This window comes from Montipora foliosa, chromosome 7, assembly GCF_036669935.1.
Source record: "Montipora foliosa isolate CH-2021 chromosome 7, ASM3666993v2, whole genome shotgun sequence".
Lineage (NCBI taxonomy): Eukaryota > Metazoa > Cnidaria > Anthozoa > Scleractinia > Acroporidae > Montipora > Montipora foliosa.
This window is the reverse complement of record NC_090875.1, coordinates 22,833,946-22,846,445: the sequence shown is the minus strand read 5'-3', so window position 1 is coordinate 22,846,445 and position 12,500 is coordinate 22,833,946. Positions and strand designations below refer to the sequence as shown.

Sequence of the window (12,500 nt, the reverse complement as noted above, 5' to 3'; positions counted from 1 at the left end):
ACTAATTAACAACAGCTGGATTCTCTCAAAAACTATGTCCCCATTAGCCCTTTAACTCCCAATAGTGCCACTTATAGATTTTACTCTGTCTAACGCCAGACGATTCTACTCGTCAATGGGGAACCCCACGGGGCTGAAAGGGTTAACAACAGCTGGATTCACTCAAAAACTATGTCCCCCTTAACCCTTTAACTCCCAATAGTGCCACTTATAGATTTTACTCTGTCTAACGCCAGACGATTCTACTCGTCAATGGGGAACCCCACGGGGCTGAAAGGGTTAACAACAGCTGGATTCACTCAAAAACTATGTCCCCATTAACCCTTTAACTCCCAATAGTGCCACTTATAGATTTTACTCTGTCTAACGCCAGACGATTCTACTCGTCAATGGGGAACCCCACGGGGCTGAAAGGGTTAACAACAGCTGGATTCACTCAAAAACTATGTCCCCATTAACCCTTTAACTCCCAATAGTGCCACTTATAAATTTTACTCTGTCTAACGCCAGACGATTTTACTCCTCAATGGGGAACCCCACGGGGCTGAAAGGGTTAACAACAGCTGGATTCACTCAAAAACTATGTCCCCCTTAACCCTTTAACTCCCAATAGTGCCACTTATAGATTTTACTCTGTCTAACGCCAGACGATTCTACTCGTCAATGGGGAACCCCACGGGGCTGAAAGGGTTAACAACAGCTGGATTCACTCAAAAACTATGTCCCCATTAACCCTTTAACTCCCAATAGTGCCACTTATAGATTTTACTCTGTCTAACGCCAGACGATTCTACTCGTCAATGGGGAACCCCACGGGGCTGAAAGGGTTAACAACAGCTGGATTCACTCAAAAACTATGTCCCCATTAACCCTTTAACTCCCAATAGTGCCACTTATAGATTTTACTCTGTCTAACGCCAGACGATTCTACTCGTCAATGGGGAACCCCACGGGGCTGAAAGGGTTAACAACAGCTGGATTCACTCGAAAACTATGTCCCCCTTAACCCTTTAACTCCCAATAGTGCCACTTATAGATTTTACTCTGTCTAACGCCAGACGATTCTACTCGTCAATGGGGAACCCCACGGGGCTGAAAGGGTTAACAACAGCTGGATTCACTCGAAAACTATGTCCCCATTAACCCTTTAACTCCCAATAGTGCCACTTATAGATTTTACTCTGTCTAACGCCAGACGATTCTACTCGTCAATGGGGAACCCCACGGGGCTGAAAGGGTTAACAACAGCTGGATTCACTCAAAAACTATGTCCCCATTAACCCTTTAACTCCCAATAGTGCCACTTATAAATTTTACTCTGTCTAACGCCAGACGATTTTACTCCTCAATGGGGAACCCCACGGGGCTGAAAGGGTTAACAACAGCTGGATTCACTCAAAAACTATGTCCCCCTTAACCCTTTAACTCCCAATAGTGCCACTTATAGATTTTACTCTGTCTAACGCCAGACGATTCTACTCGTCAATGGGGAACCCCACGGGGCTGAAAGGGTTAACAACAGCTGGATTCACTCGAAAACTATGTCCCCATTAACCCTTTAACTCCCAATAGTGCCACTTATAAATTTTACTCTGTCTAACGCCAGACGATTTTACTCCTCAATGGGGAACCTCACGGGGCTGAAAGGGTTAACAACAGCTGGATTCACTCAAAAACTATGTCCCCCTTAACCCTTTAACTCCCAATAGTGCCACTTATAGATTTTACTCTGTCTAACGCCAGACGATTTTACTCGTCAATGGGGAACCCCACGGGGCTGAAAGGGTTAAGAGTAGAGTATACTCCCTTCCAAGTCAACAGTTTTACAGGATTAAAATCCTGTTAATAAAGGCCGGTATCTTTCCACATTTTAGTGAGGGTTAATACGATGAGCCGCTCTGAATCTTGCTGGTTTTTTCGTTTTTAATTGGACGACCCGGTAACACAATAGAGAACAGACTGGAAACTAGTGAACCGTTTTGGTCAGCAGTCACCGGTGCAGCTCTTTGGTAAGTACTTCATGTATCCCTTATTATTATTAGGAAAATAACACAAACAGCGGTGATAAACATTGTATTCCAACGCATTTTTATAAAACTTGACGTTTCGTATGCTAGTCAACACACATTTTCAAAAGTGACCGTTACAATTTTTAAAAACTATATATATATCGTAAACAATAGGGGTCTGGAACCTAGACTGAGAAAAATGATCTGCAGCAGTACGTGTCTAGACATGATGAAAAGTAATAGCTAAAACAGCAATAACTTCTCACTACTAATATTTACATTAAGGGAAGGCTTTAGCTCTTGAATGAACAAAGTCTCTTTAACTTTACAGTGAAAGTCAGTTTTTCCGGACGCTAAAATGTCAAAGTGATCCCATTTAATGTCGTGGCCAGTGGTTTTCACATGATCAGCAATGGCTGATGAATGGTCACTTTTAGATAGGGCCTTGAAATGTTCTGTTTTTCTGTCGTGGAGTCTTCGTTTTGTTTTGCCAATGTAGAATTCATCGCAGTTCCAGCAGACAGCTTTATAGACGACCTTGGACCTCTGAGATCGGTTCAAGCGATCTTTGTATGGAAAAAAGGAGTTGATGCGGCGTGTGTTTTGGAATATGATCTTGAGATTGACGAAAGAGTAGAAATTGTATACGCAGGATTTCAGACGTTTCGTGACTTGGTTACTGTGAAGACCTAAGTAGGGTAACACGATTAAGATATCTTTTTTGGGGACTGTAGCTTGAACAGGGTTATTTGATTTGTTTTTATTTTTGTTCAATACATCGTTAATGTTGAACGTGATAACGCCTTGAGGGTAACCATTTTGCAACAGGAGCTTTCTCAGATCTTTAATAACGGCTTGTAATAAAGATGGCGAGGAGCAAATTCGGAAGTATCGATAGGTGAGAGTGCGGATGAGGTTGATTTTGTACTTGCGAGGTGTGAATGAATCCCACTTGGTGTAAAGGCCTGTGAATGTCTTCTTCCGGTAGACAGATGTAGAGAAAGTGTTGTCAGGGCAGCGTTTGAGAAGGATGTCTAAGAATGGAATCTTATTGTCTTCTTCGAATTCAAGAGTAAACTTAATGCTGTCGTGTCGACTATTTAGAAAACTTAAAAACTTATTAGCATTGTCCTTGCTGTCAAACATGGTGAAGGTGTCATCGACATATCTGAACCAAAGTGAAGGACAGAATCTGCTGTTCATCAACCATTTTTCTTCAAAGTGGCACATGAAAATGTTAGCCAAAACGGCGCCTAAAGGTGAACCCATGGCTAGACCCCTATTGTTTACGATATATATATAGTTTTTAAAAATTGTAACGGTCACTTTTGAAAATGTGTGTTGACTAGCATACGAAACGTCAAGTTTTATAAAAATGCGTTGGAATACAATGTTTATCACCGCTGTTTGTGTTATTTTCCTAATGAAGCTACGATGGCCTAAGAACAAGACCTTATTATTATGTATTTAAATATAAGCTATTTATAATGTATTTAAATTATTACCCTTATAGCTCTTTACTGATTTCGGCGGGTCTTTCGGTGGTTTTACGCAAGTTTGAATCAACGATTCAAATCAACGAGTTTTTCGTTTGTTTACTCTTTAAATGCTGATCCAAAGCAAGGAAATGCTTACAACAACTCAAGCGAAAAGGTAAGCGTTAACTGAACCATGAGCAGATAATATTTGATGCCTTCGGCCCGATTCACACACTGCGTACTTAGAACTTCGACCGACACAAATTAACAAAAGTACGCCTTTTGATTCAGAAGCTAAGTCGAACTTAACTGGCCCCTCCACAGCAGTTCCAAAGCCATTACCAAGAAAACCAATTGATTTTGTCAGCGATTTTCATGTAGAAGGTAAAACATGGTTTATGCATGATCATGAGGTTCGGCACATGAAACGTTCGACGTCTGAAATCAAAGCCGATCCACGGCCATGCTAAAGCCGAATTCCCGTCTAGGCTAGTTGAAAAGAACGCCTGAGCCATTCCAAATTAAAATAGCCGTTCTTAATTGATATTCAAACGTCGAACTTTTCATGTATTAAGTTCGGCTCATGAAAAGTATGGCGTCTGAATCGGGCCTCATGACAATTTAATGTAAGCTTATGTAGAATTAAAAGATAAAACAGTAAAAGCGAACGATAAAAACCGACGTTTCGGAGGGTTTTGCTAAAAGCAGGCCCGCGGCCCAGCGGCCCGCGGCCCACGGCCCACCACGGCCCAGCGGCCCGGCGGCCCGAAGGCCCAGCGGCCCGCGGCCCACGGCCCGCCACGGCCCGGCGGCCCGGCGGCCCGGCGGCCCGGTAGCCCAGTCCTCATTTTCCACAGTTTTTCTGTCCAGCGGTAAATCCACGTGCATGCACAGATCTGCATCGTGTTTGGGCGTGCAAAATGGACGACGGTGAGTTTGAATTCGTTTACCATTTTAATCATTTGAATCCTTGTTTCTGTTTGTTGTTGCAAACAGACGAAAACAACAGAGAATGACAACATTTTTCACTTAGCAACATGCAACGAAAGAAAGGATCGAAAAGGATTGAAATGATTATTAAAATGGTGAAGGAATTCAAACTCACCGTCTTTCATTTGCGCGCCCAAACCCGATGCAAATCTGAGCATGCGCGTGGATTTACCGCTAGACAGAAAAACTGTGGAAAATGAGGACTGGGCTACCGGACCTCCGGGCCTCCGGGCCGCCGGGCCGCCGGGCCGCCGGGCCGTGGCGGGCCGTGGGCCGCTGGGCCTTCGGGCCGCCGGGCCGCTGGGCCGTGGAGGGCCGTGGGCCGCGGGCCGCTGGGCCGCGGGCCTGCTTTTAGCAAAACCCCGTTTCGGAGTAGTCATGACTCCATTATCAAGGTAAAAGTTTGAAACATGCAAATAACAGTATTTAAGCGATGTGGCGCGAAAATTAACATAATAGGTGCGAAGATTACACAAATACTTTCGCACGAATAGAGTCCGATTGCACGTTCAGGTTTGGCTTTAAAGTTCTTATATAAAGCATTTCATACAATAAGCAGTCAAATTTGTTCCTGCACTTCTTAAGAACTTCGAAGCATTTCAGTAGGTCCTGAGGGATCCTCCCGTGTACGTTCTTGCAATGTTTGGCAATGGCCCTCAGGACCTACTGAAATGCTTCGAAGTTCTTAAGAAGTGCAGGAACAAATTTGACTGCTTATTGTATGAAATGCTTTATATAAGAACTTTAAAGCCAAACCTGAACGTGCAATCGGACTCTATTCGTGCGAAAGTATTTGTGTAATCTTCGCACCTATTATGTTAATTTTCGCGCCACATCGCTTAAATACTGTTATTTGCATGTTTTAAACTTTTACCTTGATAATGGAGTCATGACTACTCCGAAACGTCGGTTTTTATCGTTCGCTTTTACTGTTTTATCTTTTAAGAAATCTCTTTTAATACGAATTATGTAAAATTCAAACCTTTTACATGCACCTTGAAGTCCCAAATTTGTCAGGCAAGGATATTTAATTTGGCGTAAGTGCTTTAACAAATTGGTATGTATTTCAAAAGAGAAATGAAGCTTTAGATCAAATGGTTAAGCAAATGATTTCGTATTAGAGTGCTCTCACCGCAAATTACATGACGACAGAAAGCAGAAAGCTTCAGCTGTCATTTAAACTATTGTACTCAATGCAAATAGAATGTTAATGCCTGCAGGAGATTGTTATTATTGGCGTTTAAAGAAAAGAGAGCCAAATTTTGATGAGTCTGCTCTTCAAACACTTACACTGTACGTTATAACAGAAGTGACAGTGTCTGACACTTGCAGAGTGCAGACCGCAAACTAACCATAACTCACAGTTATTGAAAGCTAAACGTTTTATTTAAAATGGGTGCTTAGACTTAAATACTGTTTACAATCGCTATTTGTAGGCAGTCTGCAGTTGTCATACACCTTAGAAATGAGCAGCTTTATTATTACATGTACCAGCATTTCTTTTTTTTTTTTGAGACATGTGATATTGAGTGTTCTTATCTGGATGAAATTCTTATGACATCTTTTATCTGTAAGTAGCGGTAATAATTTTTGTTTGGAAATGTGACTGAGATTATGAATTATTTTTTCCAAGAAAACTGAAACTTTTCACTATATTTATTTGTTGATTAACAGTTCAAATTGGAGGTGGGTACAGCTGGGAATTGATTCATTAAAAGATTGCTGGGAAGTTTGGACAGAGAGTTGGTTACAGAAAGTGCTGAGGCTAGGCAAGAAGATGCCTTCTTCTTGCAACATACAGTACATACCACTACATGTATCATCTATGGAAGAGGAGTTAGAGAAAACCCTCAGATAAAAGAAAAGGTTGGTGCAATGAAAAAATTCCTTTGAGGCATGTTTCTGTAAAAAACCTGTAATGCAGTCAAACAGCTGAAAGTCTGAAAGACTTAGAAGCTGATTGTTGCTTTTAAACAAGTGATGCATATAGATATTTACAAATAACTCGCATAAATTACACTTTAACTACTAATTCTTGACAGTCACTGCAATAAAATAATTATAAAGCACTGTCTGAGTTACAGGCCTGTGTACGTATAGACTAGTAATGCCTAGCGATTAGCGGAAGATGATGCTGCAGTTTCATTTATCCATTGCCTCACCCAATATCTGCTTTCAGTTTAAAATTTGAAATACTGTTAAATGAGATAATTCTAAATACCTCATCACACATAATTTTTTTTGGAGAGTGTTGAAGACAAAGAAAGCATCTGGCAATATATTTTCAAGATTTGTTCCATGAGTTCCACGAGTTTGACTAATGGTCGTGGGTCGTGGGTACAAGTCGTGGGTCGTGGGTGTGGGTGTGGGTGTGGGTACAGGTCGTGGGTGTGGGTAATATTAATAATAATAATTAGTAATATTAATATGACTATTATTAACGTGAGTTATATTTAATAGAGAACTAATAATAATAATATAACATAGTTAATATAATCTTAATAGTATTTGTTATTAATTATGGTCTAAGTTGATTTACAATTAATAATATATAAATATTATACAACCCTTCATGCTCCATACAGTCTGACTGATATTGTTGGCAAGGCATTGCTCTGGGCGAGGTCCGTTTACTGGGACACAAATAATACCACATTTGTTTGGGATATTTTGGCCAAGCCCTGATGGGCTAGGCCATTTATTGAAAATCAGCGTGGTAACCTAGGGAATACCCAAATATAGAAGACATGATTCCAGCAAAGGTGAGGGGACACACGCCATCCACAAGAAAGTAAAAATAGGGAGGGTGGGGAGGGAAAATTGATTTGACTCTGTTGAATCAGTCTCCGCCTAGCTTGCACAAATGGTGAATCATCTCCAGAAAATCCCGGATGACAGAAATGCCCAAACTGCAACATGGGAAATAACTAACTAAGCATGTCACACTCAGCATAAATCCATTTATTTCCTCTGGGCAATAAATTTCCTTTAACAGAATTCATTCATTTTGCCCAAAAACAAAAGTGGTCATAACCATGTTGTTTTCTAAATCATAAAATACGTTATATATGGAACATTATTGAAATCAATGAATAAAGAGGTTCTAACAATTTCAAATTTTAAAATGATTCATTTGTTATTTGACAAAGGCCAGACTTGGCAGAATTGCGAAATCACACCTACTCAAGAAACATACGTTTCATTGTTCGTCGAGATTTATTGCATTACTTCACGGTTGTACTTTGTGTGCCCGGGTTCGAAGTTCGGATTTCCTCAAGCAGTCGCTGTTAAAATTTGCATCAGTTTTCGCTTTATTTGGTTAATTATGTCAGCCAAAAGAACTTATGCCGAAGTTGTTTCGGGAGATGACCATACTCCAGATGACGGCCAAAGCTGGATGCGAGCTTACCAGCAGGAAAGCGAAGAAGACGCCCTGAAAAAGGCCATCCAATTAAGCAAGGTATAGTCATGGTTATTTAATTTCACTATCAGGAACCTGTTTCACCCAAGAATTATTTCTCGGTAAGGCTCTTCGGTCGGCCGGACAGCCACAAAATAAATACATTTCTGGAAATTAGTACCCTTAGCATCTCTAACTCAACACTTGCGGCTATGTTATTCTTGTTTCAGAATGAGTCATTAAGTGATAGCAGCGACGAAGACTGGTCCATTGTCCAAACTCCTGGATTTGGCAGTAAAGAAACTACATCCTCCACTACTTCCACAGTAAGTTGAAAAGTGATATAAGTTCAAAAGTTCTAATGTTCTCTTTATACCAGAACTTTATACCTGCGATAGGGATTGTATTTCCCGATCGCGGCTTCGCCGCTCACAGATAGCGGCTATAAAGAAAATAACCCTCTTGCACTCAGAGAGTGCACTCGGTAAATGGGTATCGGGTGGGGTGGAGCAGGGATAAAACCATGTACCTGTACCCCCATGTCACGGATTTATTTTAAAGCCCTACTCCCTTTATATGGATTCCTTTATCTGTGTTACTTCCGTGACTTGGGAAAAGAGGCAAAAAGACAAACAAATGAGTCCAACGAATGCTAACCATAATTAAAACCGAACTTTAAATTCAAGGATACTTGAATATTACACGGCCATGTTCATGCTTTATGTGTGATTGCTGCTCTGTAATTTTTTTAGAGTGCTGGTAAGGGCAAGAAAGGAAAGCAGTCAAGAAAAAATAAACAGCCAGCTGCTCAGTTGATCATTTCGGATTCAGAGGATTTGGATGTACGTATGATTGTATTCTTAATTACAGACATCCAGTTTACTGCGGAAAATTTACGTACCAGAACATCTTTCAAAGGCTAGCAATTTCAAATTGCTAGTTTTGTTTCAATTTTACGAGCGAAAAATAATGTGATTGCATGTGTACAAATATTGACTACACAGTGAATCGTAAAGTTATGAAATGTAACTTATTGTTTCGATGTTAATTTTTTGTAACTCTTACACTGCCAGTTTACTATTTATAGAGAACATGGTGCAAGTGATCAGGGGGTGTTAGCAGAGGTTTTTGCGATCGCTGGAAAACGGTGCTAGCGAATGTATTAATTGTGTGTGTGTGGGTGGAGGGGGCTAGAAGGGGTTAAGAGTTACAATCCAGCTGCCATGGCAGGTTGATTTTAACTGATAGGATCAGGGCTATTGTAGGTCCGAGCTGAGCAAACAACTGTAAAATGCCCTATTAGTAATGGTCCCAAATAAGCTAGCACAATTTTGTGTATGAAATGGCACGACCTCAAGAAAATTCGTGAGTGGTGTTTTCAAAGTTCGCAAGTTGAGAACTTCAAAACATCACGAGAACCTTTTAATCGCGAATCGTACGCGAAGAAGAAGAGTTCGGGTCAACTTCGAGAATCCTCGTACTCGGACTTCGGGTCAACTTCGAAACAATTCGTGTTAGCTTCGGAAATTACAATTTGGGACTAACTACACTGCTCTTGTCCAATCAGAAACCAGTACTTTTATTGAGTGCACATGAGAAATGTAATGTCTTTCTAGTTATCAGATGTTAAAACAGGAATGGCCCAAAAAAAACATTTGTATTCTTATTTTATCTAGGATGACGATGCCAGTGGACACAATGGATCGGGTCCTTCTGGTTACACTCCTATAATCAATTTGACCAAAATTCCGACGCCAGTGAAAATAAAAAAGACAAGGTACCACAAGTGTCATTAAAAACCAATCTATTGTGCAATACTTATCTAGAGTGAACTACATAAGGGTGTCTCAAATACGGAGCGAGGGCAGAGGCACGGAAACAATTGCTAAGGTTCATTCCTTATTGCGCAAGACGGAAAAATCTGGGAAACTTTGACTGTAAAGGTGGCCATTTTCGCTGCAAATCTGAGTCACCTCTAGCCTGCGAACGAAGACATATTTCCGTCGGTCGTTTCTCTCGTTTCTCGGGGCAGAGAAGCGACCGCCGGAAATACGTCTGCGTTCGCAGGCTAAGTCACCTCGTACTTTATTATGCATCCACCCAGATCTGTATTAAAAGAGAACAGTAGCCCAAATTAAACAATATAGAGTGCCGTTAAAAGAAGAACTTTTTATTGTCTTCGGCTTTTCCGGGCTTCAACACAAGCATGTGAAATTATAAAGTGATGATGTTGTCATTCTTAGCGACAGGTTGATTGGCAGCATGTTGTCATGGTATCCAGGCACCGAACATGCCCGCTTGCTTTCCCCCTCCTCCCTGCCGTGTATTTAGAAGAGCGTTACAAACACTGAGCTTTTCCAAAATTTGCCTGCTTTTCATTAACAAAAACTTGCTTCCGTCTGTTTTCGTATAAATAGGGATTCCTCCACGGACTCAGAGACAACTGATGACGACAGGATCCCGGACAACGTTCCCAAAAAAGTCAAACAAAGAAAATATGATCCTGGGATGTGGGAGAGTGCTCCAGTTTCAGAAGTGGAGAAACTTCCATTAGGCATAGACGGTTTGGTGAGATATACGATTGTCAAAGCCAAAACGTCGAAAGAAATAAGCGCAGCTCTGATAGCAGATGGTCGGAAGTGGAAGAAAAGTAACGTCACGCAATGGAAACAACACGGAGAGATGCGATATGCAGACTGTCGGGGCTCTTTCAAGTGCATCAATACACATTGTCCTTTTCGTGTTCAATTTGGTGTAACAAACACAAAACAATTTTAAAATGGTTCAAGCGGCCAAGAAGCCTGTTCAATATTGGAGAAGCAGGTGAATTTGTAATTTGCCGTGCGAGGCGCTATGTGAAGTACGGCAAAAAAAACTTACAGGTGTTTCACTGTGGGAGCCACACGTGCCCCATAACATCAAGGCCTGAAAAACCAAGAGAACGTGTGAAGGAAATGATAAAGAAACATCCTCACTTGAAGCCAGCAGAAATACAATCTGCCTTTGTTATGTCATCGCTGCGGACGGAGGAAGACTGGGAAAAAGTGGAAAAAGAAGCAACACAGCTGCTCGACAGAAAATGGATCGCCAATCAGAAGCTAAGTGTGCGCCAAGAAATTCATCCAAGTGGTGAAAATTTTGAAGCGGTAGTAACATTTAAACAATATTGCGACAAAAAAGATAGCCTCTTAATATATAAAGTAAATGATCGGCGCGGAAATCCTGACAGACCATCTTTTGTTTTTAAAACAAGTGAGGAGAAGATGAAAGCAGCTTTGACTATGGACAGGAACAGGGAACATTTCTTGAAAGACGAATATTGTTTTTTTGACGGAAAATTTAAAAGGTGCCGGAATTTTGTTACCCTTACAGCTAGTGTATACCATCCGCTACTGAAAAAGCAAATACCTCTTGCTGTTATGGAAGCTGAACAAGAGAACTCCGAAAACATTGCGCTGTTCTGGTCTCTTTTTAACGAGGGTTTACAAAAAGTCACAGGGGACGACAAGACGGTATTTAATCCCCAAGGTTGGTGCACCGACATGGCCGGAGCTAACATGAATGGACTTCGGCAAGTTTTTGGCGATGAATCCCTGAGTCGCATAAAGAGTTGCGAGTTTCATTTCAAAGAGAGCATAAACAAAATGGCCCGAAAATTAGGGCAGGAAGCAGGTGAGACTTTCAAAGAACAGTGCCAAAATCTCCTGACATGCCATTTAAAGGAAACTTATGTTGAGGTTAAGAAATCATTGGAAGAATTCATAAACGAAAAATCCGAGCGGCAATTTCTTTCATCCTGGCTGAACTGGTGGGACAACAGGAGAACATTTATCTTCGGTATATTTGCTCCGACCAACGCGCCTCGAATGAATCAGGCTGAGGTGATCCACGCTGGATGGGCTCATAAAGATCCGTCAAACCTTTCCCTTCTCGACGCAGCTCATACGGACACTAGGGACAGTGTACTTCTCGCAGTTGAACTTAAGTCCATTGAGCAGGGGACTTCAAAAGGTGGAACTGGCCCCTCTTATGAAGAACGGAAAAAAAAATTGCACCGCCGAGAATTGGGAAGGGCAGCCCAACTTGGCGAAGAAATGATGCGAATAGCATCGGAAAATGGTCTTTTAGTTGATCCTAATTCGGGACACCGTCTACCGGAAAACAAGACAAATCGAAAAAGAAAACAAAACAAACGTACAGATGTTCAGTCAACAGACGTTCATGCACTGCCTGGTACGAGTTCACCTAGTTTGCAGCAGCAGAACTTTGACAACTCGGGCTTCTCTTTAGAGCCAACGCAGCGGCCAGGTATAGCCACAGCCCAGCAAACAACACCGGCTTCCGCAAGCGCCCAGCCCAATGCTGTACAGCATTCAAATTCCAATACATTAAATCAACAAAGATGCTTACCGACCACAAGTCACCAAATGGAGCAGCCAGCAGCAATTATCATGGGGCGTTCGTATCATGGTGTTAGCCCTCAAGAAGTTCTTCATCACTATCCTACAGTGATGGCAGGCGGCCGTCCTTTTCAACAGCATGACCCTTGGAGCACAGGACAAAACTATCCGCAGCCAACATACGCTTCGGGCGCTGAAAGTTGGCATTCAGGATATTCCCCTC

At 41.6% G+C, this 12,500-nt stretch overlaps 1 protein-coding gene across 3 annotated transcripts in view; it reads left to right on the top strand.

Annotated features, from left to right (window-relative positions):
• The first annotated feature begins 1,865 nt into the window (after positions 1 to 1,865).
• Positions 1,866 to 12,500, top strand: part of LOC138011395 (uncharacterized) — a 20,269-nt gene continuing 9,634 nt past the window's right edge. Inside the window, exons 1-2 of one of the 3 annotated variants that reach the window (XR_011124714.1) lie at positions 1,866 to 2,009; positions 6,152 to 6,343. The gene's annotated coding sequence lies outside the window, so the exon portion shown is untranslated. Of the gene's footprint in view, positions 2,010 to 3,529; positions 3,663 to 3,783; positions 3,872 to 6,151; positions 6,344 to 12,500 lie in introns of those variants that run through there. The other 2 variants (XR_011124712.1, XR_011124713.1) reach the window with 2 other exon arrangements.